The sequence below is a fragment of the Eucyclogobius newberryi genome, unplaced genomic scaffold, assembly GCF_026437365.1.
Source record: "Eucyclogobius newberryi isolate DKJ021-1_F unplaced genomic scaffold, fEucNew1.0.hap1 SCAF_12, whole genome shotgun sequence".
Lineage (NCBI taxonomy): Eukaryota > Metazoa > Chordata > Actinopteri > Gobiiformes > Gobiidae > Eucyclogobius > Eucyclogobius newberryi.
This window is the reverse complement of record NW_027315746.1, coordinates 17,671,447-17,683,935: the sequence shown is the minus strand read 5'-3', so window position 1 is coordinate 17,683,935 and position 12,489 is coordinate 17,671,447.

Sequence of the window (12,489 nt, the reverse complement as noted above, 5' to 3'; positions counted from 1 at the left end):
AGTTCTATTGGCTACATATTCTGAACAATTTTGGCTAATGTCTCATCTTTGTGCAGTGCACCACTAGATGGAGTCAAGAGCAAATTATTGGATTCATTCACAAACATATTTCTTGCACCAACTTTGGATGTAGTCTAATGATCAGTGGTCTCTATTGTGGGTTTGTAGTCTTTCAGAGGTAGACACAAATCATGTGGGGTAACCTACAAGAGTGAGCATGAAAGATCATCCAAGAACCTGTATGTTGAAAAAAAAGAGAGAAACAGACAACCCACGCTGCTCAGTGGTAATGAAAAACAAGCCTCTGTAGCCACGGCTGCCATGTTGGTAATTAAGGGAAACATGGCAGCCAATAAGTCCAAACAGTGTCTCCAACCCAAACAAATCACTCACAGTCACAGTCAGGTGGAGTGTCTTGCCATTGGACACAACAACAGTATTAACTGGCTGAACTAACTTTGGGATTGACTAAGTATACAAACATGAGCCACTGTTGCCCCCAGGAGAAACTACTGCTTTACAATATGTTTTAATAAATCAATCAATAAGTCAAGAATTTGAGAAAAACTTACTGAAGCCGTGTTCGTACTTCAAAGTGCTCAGAAACTCTCTGACTGTTGCCATGGCAGTGGAGCAAGAACTTGTGGAGATCCCACCATGAGGTCATTGCTTCAGCTCTCCAGCAAATACATGTGTCACTCTCTGTAACCTTTCTGTAACAATGGGAAAGAAAATATTACCTTGAGCTCTAACAAGTTGCTTCAAAACATTAAAATATTGTATTGGAAAAAGTGCCTGTGTGGAATAATGCTAAATACAGTGTACAGATCTAAAAAAGACTCAAATAGATCTTAATTCCTGCATTTCAGACATGGTTGTGTCTGTCCATTTACAAACATTTGTAGCGTGACATTGAAGTTTTTCATAAATTATTAAATTATTAAGTCATTATGCCACCTAGTTCCATAATGGCGGTGTTGACGCAGACTGAAGTTCAGAAATTGCCCTGTAAAATTAGGAAAATAGTGCAGACACAAAGTGACTGCTCTTGCCCCTCTGTTTCATCTTCCATTGCAGCCCACAGCCTCCCCGCGCCTAATGAATATTTGATAGGCGTTTGCTGCTTCATCGGCATGCCTTACAACTGGGGTCCAACCGTACAACCACAACCCGGGTACAGACATACTATTATACCAGCCCTTCTCTTTTTGGGCTGATATTAGCATTCTGTGATGTTTGCATACATACAGATACATTCACAAAGGGCCTCCTTCAAGTAAAGAGATGCTCAATCTCAATGAGACTTTCCTGGTTAAATAAAGTTCAATAAAAAATAAGTAGACCTGTGTTTCCCGACCAGGGAGTACTTGGAATGATTTCAGATTTTAAAAGAAGGTAAAATGCATTAGTATTTGAATTTTTAAAACTGTTTCTTGAAGTAAATTCTTATGTTGTTAAGAAAAGTTTGGAGGATTACGGACATTAACATCATTAAAATAAGACAGTAAAGTTCAGTTTATGACACATCCGTGAAATGTCGTCATCTTTGCTGACACGCCCTCTTGCCACATCCGCATGGACCAAATTTCCACGTTGGCGTTCAGGAGAACAGGCCCTTTTCACAATAGCGCCCAGCTAGTTCCAGTTGCAGTAAAAATGCGGCTCTTCACTTCTCGTTGGGCATTGCTGGCAAAAATAACAACACTTCGCATGAACTCTCACAGACTTCTCGGACACGTCAAGCATAAACCAAGCTTTACAGATAATAATGGCAGCATGTTAAGACTTTTTCGTGCAATGTAAATATGTGTTGGGAGGAACCTGACGCGTTTATGTGTTTTTTGTATCTAAAGGCAAACATGCTATAACTTAAATATAAAACAAAACACATTAGGCCAGGGGTGTCCAACATGCGGTCCAACATTTTCTTTTCTCATTTCTAATTTATATTTCTTTATTTCCGATAGATATATAGCATTTCTATTGCTAGAACTATGAGTCTCACAATCTTTTGCAGTAACTCTGATCAAATTCAGTTTGTGGTGTCATTTTAGCATTGATTTTAATATTGATTACATTTATTGAATGTTGGCCTAAGCTTAGAGACAAAATCACTTACTTTTATAAACATATAGATCTCCAGATGAAGTATTCACATGGTACATAAAGGTCTTGAATTGCTCCCTGTGATTATCCATCTGTAACTTGCTCTCCACTTGGTGTTAATTAATTAATTATTGATTTATTTTAGCGAGACTTGGCTAATTCCCCACAAGGAATTAACAGAGCTGGAAGTGGAGCACCACAGCTGGCCGTTTTCATGAAAAAGGCCTATTTGTAACTATGAGGATGGTCCGCGTGGAAAACAGCAGGATTTCATAGCAGCTAGCTCAGATTTGTACTGTCTGCAGTCTCATGACTCCACGGACTATACTGACACCTTCTCTCTGTGCATCTCATTTCCCTGTGGAATGTACATGCTTTACTGTTGTAAAAAACGTTTATTTGCCAATTGAATGCCAGTTCAAAGAGACTAAATGCATAATTTTGGAAAAATAGTACATCTGTCACACAAACACAGAAAAGTCATCCACATCCATTGTCCTACAAGAGACCCCAGAGTAAAGACACTACATGACTGCAAAAGAGGTTTCAGAAACAGAAGAGTTCATGGCAGTAAGTAGTGTGGCAGATGAAATGTACAGTACTAATGTAATGGCCAAACACAGTGACTGGAAGTAAAATATTTTTAAAAAGAGATTTTGCAGCATCTTATCAGCAAGTGCTGTTAGATGAAGATTCTAAAATGTACACAAGCATCAACACACAAGACTTTTTGTCCACAATCAGCTTCCTTTTGGAATTAGTTCTGCTCCATCAATTTTCCATAATGAAAGATCTGCCTGTGGTGGTTTACCTGGACAATTTACTAATCCCTGGACGCATGGAAATAGAGCACCACAATAAACTGGAAAATGTGCTAATGTGTCTTCAGGAAAATGGCCTGCCAGTAAAATGTTCCAAGTTGGAGTTTGACAAAGAACAAATCAAATATTTGGGGCACATCCTGGCTCAGTAAGGCATTATCCCAGCTAAAGACAAGGTGAGGGCAAGAACTATTGTGGTAGATTTGTGCCTATGCAAAGCACTGTACTTGCCCGACTGTACACGTTACTCAGAGAAGTAATATGAAAATGGATTGAGAGTGAGTAGGCCGCATTTGTTAAGAGAAAAGAACTGTTAACAAGTGACCAGTTCTTGGCTCACTATGACATAAACTTACCACTCACTTTAGCATGTGATGCCTGTGCGTATGGCATTGGAGCAGTGATCCAACACATACTGCAAAATGGGGAAGAAAGGCCAAGCTGAGTGGCCCCAGCTGAGAAAAAGTATTCCCAAATCAAAAAAGGAGCTCTGGGATTTATTTATAGTGTTAAAAGGTTTCATCAGTGTCTGTGAGGTAGGCATTTCACTCTAGTAACTTATAGTAGGATATCATATTGTCAGCATATGATTACCACATTGTCTTCAAGAAATCAGCAGATCACAGCAATGCAGATGGCCCATCGTGTTGTCCGCTACCAGAGACTACTGATGTTGGCACAGCGATGAGTAAAGCAAGCGTACACTCACTGTTGGTGAAGCCCAAAAAGGACACGCCACTGAATGCCTCACTCATGCAAGGGTCATGAGCACATGCAAGGATCTGTCAAGGGTCTACAAGTATGTAATGGAAGGGTGGCAAAGTAACTTGGATGAAAACCTGTAAGTGTACTGCACAAAGAAACATGAACTTGCCACTGAACAAGGCCTCGGGTTCCTGAGAAAAGCTCAAAAACAACAAAACATAAGCTCAACATGACAACAATGCAGAAAATTGTTCTTTTGATATGGAGGAGTCAGTGTATCCTCGCAACACAGTGGGAGGAGCTCATAAGTGGATTCCAGGACAAGTGGTGAGACAAACAGGACCAGTATCAAATGATGCGAGAGAGTTTGACTCAATGCACAGATGCTATGGAGATTATCTTTGTGCCGGAGCAACACCTGGAACAGACACAGTGAGTCTTGCACCTGAAACACCAGTGCAACACACTGAACATGACTTACCTGTTGAGAGTCTTGTAGATTCTCCCATGCAACCACCTGATCTGGAAGAATCTTAAGCTGTGACTTTGGGATGGTTTGAGTTCAAACTTTAAATAGCACTTGTCTCTATACAAGTATAAAAGTGTTCTAAAATGCTGTTATTGAACATGGCACTGCTATAGTTTGCCTAAAAGCACCTTGCTCTCCGAGACTCATTATTAATACACTACATGTATTTACATGTTTACAGAGAAAAATAGGCCTGCGTATTGTGTTGACAACATCTACAATTGTTACATTTATTGCACGAACAGAAAGTTGTTGTTGTTGTTGTTGTTGTTGTTGTTGTTGTTGTTGTTGTTGTTTTATGGCGGTTGGCATCCGAGTGTTGCATTACTGCCAGACTTTATTCCTTAGACTGTTGTTGCTGTTGTTATTGTTTTATGGCAGTCGACAGCCGAGTGTTGCATTACCGCCAGACTTTATTCCTCAGACTTTGTCGTAGTCCTAAAAGTTCCTCTTCCAGTGCTTTGACAAAGCCCAAGAGGTCATGAGATGCCTTTGTTATTGTGAGATGCCTTTGTTATTGTATCCTAAGTAATACATGCTCTTTACTTTAAATCATGGACATGGATCTTATTACTGCCATGCTTTAAATGAGTGATTGCTGCCCTCTAGTGGTGGTTGAGTAGAATCTGGCACATGTACAGGCTTGTCTCTGGTTTCTTTTCTTTTGTTTAAAGCAATAGTTTGTTGGTCTGCCAACATATTTGGACTCAAGTTATTTTTACTATTACATAATTAGAAGTTTGCAGTAGTTCAAGAAATTACTCAAGGAAGAGTTTTAAAAAAGTAATTCGGGAAACTATTACTCAAGTAAGAAATATTTTAAGTTAATGTCTGGATGTAACATCTAATTAAAAATGTTAACTTTATGTAATGTAAAACCACAAAATATGGTATTTACAAAGGATTTACAAAAAAAATAGTCAAAGTAACTGAGTAAATGTAACGATTTAATTTCACTTAAGGCACAATAAATAAACATAATAAGTAAATAAGTTATAAATAACATCATGAAATAATGTTTCAAACAGACCCATCGGTTGGTACATTTTTATGTTTAATTTTTTGCTTTCTGTGATCATGTAGGATAATAAAAATAAAGACAATGACATAGGCATAGAACTGTTACATTTTGTTTATTGATTATTTAGGGTTCACTATTCGTCCCTACACTAGCAGAGACTATTCTTCCTGTGGCCCATTCTTAAAGTAAAAGCATTACATGGACAGTTTACATAAAGCAGGCTGACAACACATGAAGTTCAATCATAAAGAGTTATTGCATATGACAAATGCAAATCAATCACAGTGCTTAGTTTAGACTTTATCCTCCTGTGACAAAACAGTTTTATCAAGTGTGTCTTTTCATATGCTTTTGGAGATTACCACTTTGGGAAAATGTTTTTTCACAAAGAGAGCAGCTGTAAGGTCTTTCACCGCTGTGTATCCTCATGTGAACTGTGAGAGCACACTTATGGACAAAGGCTTTATGGCAAACTGGACAGCTGAAACGTCTGTCTCCAGCATGACTTCTCAGATGTGCTTGTAGATCCCAATTTCGGCAAAAGGTTTTCTTACAAACAGAACAGATATACGGTCTTTCACCAGTGTGTATCCTCATGTGTACTCGGAGATGACTCATATGAACAAAGGTTCTCTTGCAGTCTGAACAGCTGAAACGTGGCATTTGTGTGTGGACACTCATGTGTTTTTGTAGATTCTGTTCACTCACAAAACTCTTTTTACAAACGCAGCACTGGTGTTTCTCCATTTCAGCTCCTTCAGAACATCCGGATAAGTCTCCATTGTTTACAGCGGCTCTTGTCTCTGGTGCAAACGTGTCCTTGGGGGACAGACCTGAGTTTTGAATGTTGGCTGTTCTTTGGTTTCTGATCTGGACTTGGATGTAGTGGTCGTCCTGTACCTCGGTTGCAAACAGTGCTGAACCGCTGAACTGAGGTTCCCAGTCTTCATCATTGTCAGTGTCAGAAAAAAGGGACTCTGTGGTCCCTGAGTGAGAATGTGGCTGTACTCTAGTGTCCTCTCCCTGTGCTTCATCTCTATGCTTGGTTTGTCTTTGGAGTGAGGGCTCTTCTTCAGTCTTCACACAGACACTGTGCTGTGAGCAGGGCTGTGGCAGCTCCTCCTGTTTGACCCTCACTTCAGCTGGATCTTCTGTAACCAGGGGAGTCTTGAGTGGAGTGTTGTCCTGGCTCAGACCTGGTCTAGGACTTATTGAGCCAGTGTGGAAATCTGCTGTGAGCAGCAGGATTCTCGAGCTTACAGCAGAGTCCTGGAGCAAATGATGATGCCTCTGGTTTTCTTTGGCACGACACAATTCATCTTCATACTCCGCAATCGTTCTATCAAACAGCGCAAATATCTCTTCAGCAGCCGCAGTCAGCCGCTCGTTCACCAAAGCTCTCAGCGTTTGCCGTTTAGACATTTTTACAAACTGTTTTAGCTTCAGCTCCAACCATACCACATATAAACAACTTCTTGTTTTCCTTCTTCCGCCTTTTTTGCTTCTGCGTTTCATGGTGGTTGGTAAAGACGCACTGGCGCCGTCTATCGGCCGGAAGTGTCTTTGCGCGCGTGTCGTGGATCAACTTTGTGTCACAAACTCTTGTTGAGTAGAACTCAATCCACAGATCCACAACATGGATGTATTATAGATCCACACATATCCATCTGGCGGAGCCAGCTTAAGAGATGTGGGACGTAGCCAAAAAGATTACTCGAGTAAGAGTCAAGTAAAGTAAAGTAGTAATATTAATAAAGTACAAAGTAGTGGTCCAAGAAACTCCACTAGTAAAAGTAAAAAAAGTATTTGGCAAAAACTATTACTATTACTAAACTATCACTGAACTATTGTCTGAAAGTAACATCTGGCCCTTTTTTATGTTCCATTCTTTCTCTTTCCTTTATTTTCTATGGTAAATGGCTTTGTTCAAAATAAGTAAGTAAAATTAAAAAAGATCTCACAGAGATCGAGTGCAGAGATTTATAATCACAGGCAGCATGTTAAGACTTTTAAGTACGATGTAAATATGTCACAATTATTGTGAAAATTACAACAAAAATCTATACAAATCAAGTTTTTCACATGCTCACATGAATGATTTGAACATATGTGTAGCTATATGTTTTGCAAAAGTATTGAATAATGGTTGTATGACCAGTCGATGTATTATTGAGAATATTATCTTGACATACTGGACTATTCAGATATAATATCAAAATATAATACTAAAAATGGTTTCATTCTATTCTTAGATTTCCTAAAAGCCTTCGATTCAGTAGAGCATACATTTCTGTTCAAAACTCTTGACATATTTGATTTTGGTGAGCTTTTTTAAAATCCATTCGTACCTTATATGCGTTTGGAAATAGTTCAATATAATTATTCCATGGAACAACGCATATATTCATTATTGAACGTGGCATACGTCAAGGGTGCCCAGTTTCTTATTACCTAGGCAAATCTTTGCCAATTATATTAATAATAGTAGAAATAGAAGATAAATATGCTTGAACCAACTTGTTGATGATACTACGCTCTTTTCAAGAGATGCCTCTCAGATAGATCATGCTTTTAAACTGTTAGACACATTTACATTAGCTTCAAGACTCCAACTAAACCTTTCCAAGTGTAAACTACTCCCTATCGACCCTTGCAGTGCCTTAGAAATAAGGAATTCCTGTGAAACAAAAAGTAAAATACCTGTGTGCTACAATCATAAGAGATGAAGACAAAAGACAAAGTGAAAACTTGAATCCACTTGTTAAGAATACAGCACAAATTTAATATGTGGATTCAAAGAGACATATAAATATCGGGTAGAATCGTACTGTCCAAAGCTGAAGGCCTCTGTAGTCTAGTTTATGCAAGCTCTAATAACATAATTATATCAACAAGTGAAAAAATCTTATTTGATTTCATATGGAGGAAACAAGCACGATTAATGAATTAAGCGCCGGTGGATTTAATGCTCTAGATTTTCAGACCTTACACTATTTTTTCAAAATTAAATGGATTAAAAGATATCCCAAATTCTTTATGGAACTTTATTTAAACGTGTTTGAAGTTTAAACTTCATTCTAAGTTGTAATTATAGCATCAAAAGGCTTCCATTCAACTTATTCAACTATAACTTTCACAAGCAATTATTTTTATCTTGGTCTTTAGTTCATAAACACAACTTTTCTCCTCACAAATATTATATGTGGAATAACAAGGATATTTTAACAAGGAGTTTCTCAACACATACGACTTCTGTCGTGTTATTGTTGATTTGTTGATATAATTGTACATTTCAATTAAGATTGCTGGTTCGAACCCCATTGCGTGCTATGGTTGCCAATAAAATAACTATGCATTTTAGAATCCAAATCAGAATCAGAAAAGGTTTATTGCCATTGTCGGTGAACAAAATTCACAGAATAGGAACTTGATTTGGTGATTCGGTGCAACATACAACAAAGAACAATGATAAAAGCAAGATATATAAAATCAAATGAGGCATGCATTAAAGAAAAACAATTAAAATTGAATATAATATAAAACTAGACTTAGTATGTACACAAAATGTACAGTTAAATGTACATTATTGATACAACTGTGTTTCTAGAATAATATGTTAGCTAAAAGCAAGGATTTTTTATATTTTAAAAATGGCCTATATTTTATTGTCTGTGGAGGGACGAATTCATATTGTATTCAATTTATTTGTGCTTTTATTATTCTCTTACATTGAAATTGCAGCAAAATCAGTGAATGACAAGGCAGCGCTTGACACAAAAGCTGTTCCACACAGACCTTGAACTCCGTAAATCATGTCATCAGCGTGACCACTGCCCAGTGTGACAGAGTCTAACAGTGTGACAGAGTCTAACAGTGTGACAGAGTCTAAGTGTGACAGAGTCTAAGTGTGACAGTCTAACAGTGTGACAGAGTCTAACAGTGTGACAGAGTCTAAGTGTGACAGAGTCTAACAGTGTGACAGAGTCTAACAGTGTGACAGAGTCTAAGTGTGACAGAGTCTAACAGTGTGACAGAGTCTAACAGTGTGACAGAGTCTAACAGTGTGACAGAGTCTAAGTGTGACAGAGTCTAACAGTGTGACAGAGTCTAACAGTGTGACAGAGTCTAACAGTGTGATAGAGTCTAACAGTGTGACAGAGTCTAACAGTGTGATAGAGTCTAAGTGTGACAGAGTCTAACAGTGTGACAGAGTCTAAGTGTGACAGAGTCTAACAGTGTGATAGAGTCTAACAGTGTGACAGAGTCTAACAGTGTGACAGAGTCTAAGTGTGACAGAGTCTAACAGTGTGACAGAGTCTAACAGTGTGACAGAGTCTAACAGTGTGATAGAGTCTAACAGTGTGACAGAGTCTAACAGTGTGATAGAGTCTAACAGTGTGACAGAGTCTAACAGTGTGATAGAGTCTAACAGTGTGACAGAGTCTAACAGTGTGATAGAGTCTAACAGTGTGACAGAGTCTAACAGTGTGACAAAGTCTAACAGTGTGACAGAGTCTAACAGTGTGACAAAGTCTAACAGTGTGATAGAGTCTAACAGTGTGACAGAGTCTAACAGTGTGATAGAGTCTAACAGTGTGACAGAGTCTAACAGTGTGACAGAGTCTAACAGTGTGACAAAGTCTAACAGTGTGACAGAGTCTAACAGTGTGACAAAGTCTAACAGTGTGATAGAGTCTAACAGTGTGACAGAGTCTAACAGTGTGACAGAGTCTAACAGTGTGATAGAGTCTAACAGTGTGACAGAGTCTAACAGTGTGACAGAGTCTAACAGTGTGACAGAGTCTAACAGTGTGATAGAGTCTAACAGTGTGACAGAGTCTAACAGTGTGACAAAGTCTAACAGTGTGATAGAGTCTAACAGTGTGACAGAGTCTAACAGTGTGACAGGGGCTAACAGTGTGACAGGGGCTATCAGTGTGACAGAGTCTAACAGTGTGACAGAGTCTAACAGTGTGACAGAGTCTAACAGTGTGACAGAGTCTAACAGTGTGATAGAGTCTAACAGTGTGACAGAGTCTAACAGTGTGACAAAGTCTAACAGTGTGATAGAGTCTAACAGTGTGACAAAGTCTAACAGTGTGATAGAGTCTAACAGTGTGACAGGGGCTAACAGTGTGACAGGGGCTATCAGTGTGACAGAGTCTAACAGTGTGACAGAGTCTAACAGTGTGACAGGGGCTAACAGTGTGACAGGGGCTATCAGTGTGACAGAGTCTAACAGTGTGATAGAGTCTAACAGTGTGACAGAGTCTAACAGTGTGATAGAGTCTAACAGTGTGACAGAGTCTAACAGTGTGACAGAGTCTAACAGTGTGATAGAGTCTAACAGTGTGACAGAGTCTAACAGTGTGACAAAGTCTAACAGTGTGACAGGGGCTAACAGTGTAACAGAGTCTAACAGTGTGATAGAGTCTAACAGTGTGACAGAGTCTAACAGTGTGATAGAGTCTAACAGTGTGACAAAGTCTAACAGTGTGATAGAGTCTAACAGTGTGACAGAGTCTACCAGTGTGACAGAGTCTACCAGTGTGACAGAGGCTAACAGTGTGACAGGGGCTAACAGTGTGACAGAGTCTAACAGTGTGACAGGGGCTAACAGTGTGACAGGGGCTATCAGTGTGACAGAGGCTAACAGTGTGACAGGGGCTAACAGTGTGACAGAGTCTAACAGTGTGACAGAGTCTAACAGTGTGACAGAGGCTAACAGTGTGACAGGGGCTAACAATGTGACAGAGTCTAACAGTGTGACAGAGGCTATCAGTGTGACAGAGGCTAACAGTGTGACAGGGGCTATCAGTCTAACAGTGTGACAGAGTCTAACAGTGTGACAGGGGCTAACAGTGTGACAGGGGCTAACAATGTGACAGAGTCTAACAGTGTGACAGAGTCTAACAGTGTGACAGAGTCTAACAGTGTGACAGAGTCTAAGTGTGACAGAGTCTAACAGTGTGATAGAGTCTAACAGTGTGACAGAGGCTAACAGTGTGACAGAGTCTAACAGTGTGACAGAGTCTAACAGTGTGACAGAGTCTAAGTGTGACAGAGTCTAACAGTGTGACAGAGTCTAACAGTGTGACAGAGTCTAAGTGTGACAGAGTCTAACAGTGTGACAGAGTCTAACAGTGTGACAGAGGCTAACAGTGTGACAGAGTCTAACAGTGTGACAGAGGCTAAGTGTGACAGAGTCTAACAGTGTGACAGAGTCTAACAGTGTGACAGAGTCTAACAGTGTGACAGAGGCTAACAGTGTGACAGAGTCTAACAGTGTGACAGAGTCTAACAGTGTGACAGAGTCTAAGTGTGACAGAGTCTAACAGTGTGACAGAGTCTAACAGTGTGACAGAGTCTAACAGTGTGACAGAGGCTAACAGTGTGACAGAGTCTAACAGTGTGACAGAGTCTAACAGTGTGACAGAGTCTAACAGTGTGACAGAGTCTAGTGAGAAAGTGACACAAACTCCAGTTAAACCAAGATGTTGTTGTTGTTGTTGTTTTATGGCTGTTGGCATCCGAGTGTTGCATTACCGCCAGACTTTATTCCTCAGACTTTGTATCCAAGCGTTACATTACCCCCAGACTCTATTCTTTTGATCCATGAGCGAAACACACTTGAAACAACAGTCACGTGACAAGCTTCCTCACGTGATCGTCATTTGAATGACGTTTCGAAGGAGTGTTTCCATGCGCATGCGCTTTGGGGCTCACAAAAACGCTACATTACTTCACTTCACTTACGCTTTGTGAGAAACAGAAACTGCACTGCCTGCAAGGTAAGTTAAGTCATAGTGACAGAGATGTTTAAATTTGCCAAAAAACCTGCCGTGTTAAACTATATGAAATCTTCCAAAAGCCCGGACGTTAAAGCACGTTTTAGCTGCTCTTGAATGCTACTGCAATGCTAACGTTAACGTCTTGGATGTTCTCAATTCTTAGGATTATATTTCATCCACTTGTAATATAGAAACAATCCTCTAAGTAATTGACAGGCGAATACAAAAGTACAAGATTGAAGGTTTTGAAAATGGCAGTAATGACTGTCAAGCCCGTGAAATACTGTTTTCTGTCCAGTAACTAGGCTCACGTAACTTTCAACGACATCATGGCTGTTTCATAACAACATTGATGCTAGCTAAGATGAATGAAAATGATCAAGGAAGAACAATGACTGGCTCTACACTTCACAGATATCTAGTGTGATTCACATGTTTCGCATGCAAAATAAAAAGACACATGCATATTAACGATACATTAGATTGCCTTAAAGTTTTTGTGTAATATTGTTTTAG